Genomic DNA, 2,060 nt, shown 5'->3' on the forward strand with positions numbered 1-2,060 from the left:
CACAGAATCACATAGTTAAATGGGAACTCAAAATATCATACACCAAAATGCTAATTAAAGCAGTTATTATAGAGCCTAAAAATATATAGTATTTGTGGACTTCTCTTTAGTTTAAGAGTTCTAGCAGATTTTTTTTTCCAGTGACAGACTCCTGGGTTTTTATTAGAGATGTAGTGATTAGAAAGAATGAAAACAGAGTGTTATATACAGTGAATGGATCTAACATAAGTGATTTGAGTCCTAGTAAGAGAGGGGAGTGATCGTGGGGATAGGAAATATAACAAGACATATATGCTGAAAACTTCCTGAATTTGATATAAAATGAGAATCCACAGAATAAAGATTATAAATAAAAATATAAATAAAATTATAATGCAAATTACAATAAAAATAAACCCAATATGTAATCCATTAAAACACATCATAATGGGGCACCTGGGTGGCTCAGTCGTTAAGTGTCTCTGCCTTCGGCTCAGGTCATGTTCCCAGGGTCCTGGGCTCCTGGCTCAGCGGGAAGCCTGCTTCTCCCTCTCCCACTCCCCCTGCTTGTGTTCCCTCTCTCGCTGTGTCTCTCTCTGTCAAATAAACAAATAAAATCTTTAAAAAAATAAAATAAAATAAAATAAAACAAAACACATCATAGTGATACTTCAGTAAATAGAATGGCAAAGAAAACTATTTTTAAAAGCAATCAGAAAATAAATGGAAATACTTTCAAAGGAGCAATGGGGAGAATTTTAGATGACTTTATAACATAATCAATGGCGTCTGATAGATAATGCAGTAGTATCTTTTTAATGCTGAAAGAAAATATCTACCAACCCAGAATTTCATACTTAGTGCAAATGTCATTCAAGAGCAAAATGCATGCTTAGAACATAAAACAAAACAAAACAAAGGTTTTTCTATTAGCAAACTTGTACCAAGTTAGATACTAAAGAATATCCCTCCAGCGAAGGAACATGATGTCGGATATAAGTTCAGAGATACAGAAAACAACAGCAACAAACAATGATGAGAGCCTAAATGTGTGGGTAAATCTAAATAACTGTTGACTATATGCAATGTTACTAGTAATATCTAGTATTGTTTCAACAGTCTGGATATGGGCCAGAGTCCATGTTGGCGCCAGCTCGAAGGGGTGCAGTGCTGGGTCACCACAGAGGAGCTGCAGCAGCTCCAGGTGCAGGAAGACGTGGACTCCATGTTGAAGAATGTGGACGGAGGGAACATCTGGAAGATGCAAGGCTTCGTGTTCTGGTGCAGAGCCAGCTATTGTGAAAACAGCCAGGTGTCCATGAAGCCAGTGCACCGAATGTTAAATGTTGCTTTGAACATTGAATGTTGCGTTGAATGTTGCATTGAACGTTGAACGTGCGCCTTTGGCTTAAGCCCAGGCCCTGGGGACCAGTGAGTTGGAGAAGTCCAGGACCTCCTGGCCTGGTGTACCATGTACTGCAATGACACAGCCAAAGATTCAGTAGATGCAGGAAGTAAAGAGCTTCAGGTAACGAGGCAGCTGGAGAGTTGTGTGACCAAGTGTGTGGATGACCACACGCACCTCAGCCCAACCATGACCAAGATGAAGGAGTCTCTTTCCTCCATGGGGAAATAGAAGTTTTTGCAATTGGCCTTCAGAGCTGATGGCAGGAATCTATTTAAAAACAGAATTGGGAGTTTTAGTCTTTTAAGTGAAGAGTATGAAGAAATTAAGGATGGAAGCAAGTTTGAGGCATGTGTCACTTGCCTCTGGACATCTGGTTCCTTTATGTTTCAACCCTACAAAGTGAAATGAAAAAAAAAAAAAACTGGTGCTAAAATTTGGGTCAGAGACAGTGCAGGAGAGTTTTTGGTAGCCTTAATTTCATGTGCTTGTCCTGGCGTGAGGGATCTCCCTTGTACCAAGCCAGAGCCCTCCAAGGTACCAGATTCCTCATAGTCCACAGGTACCAGCAGGCTGGCAGTTTCGTCTAACCTGCCTGTGGTCTGGTGGAGCGTGAGCAGAGATGTTTCTATTCATTGCCAACGTCCTGTTGACCAGAAAGATCACCAAATCATTT

At 40.4% G+C, this 2,060-nt stretch overlaps 1 pseudogene; it reads left to right on the plus strand.

Moving 5' to 3' along the window:
- Window positions 1–1,105: 1,105 nt before the first annotated feature.
- On the plus strand, window positions 1,106–1,615 carry LOC110575697 (annotated as a pseudogene).
- The last annotated feature ends 445 nt before the right edge of the window (window positions 1,616–2,060 follow it).

This window comes from Neomonachus schauinslandi, chromosome 11 (genome assembly GCF_002201575.2).
Source record: "Neomonachus schauinslandi chromosome 11, ASM220157v2, whole genome shotgun sequence".
In the NCBI taxonomy this organism is placed as follows: Eukaryota; Metazoa; Chordata; class Mammalia; order Carnivora; family Phocidae; genus Neomonachus; species Neomonachus schauinslandi.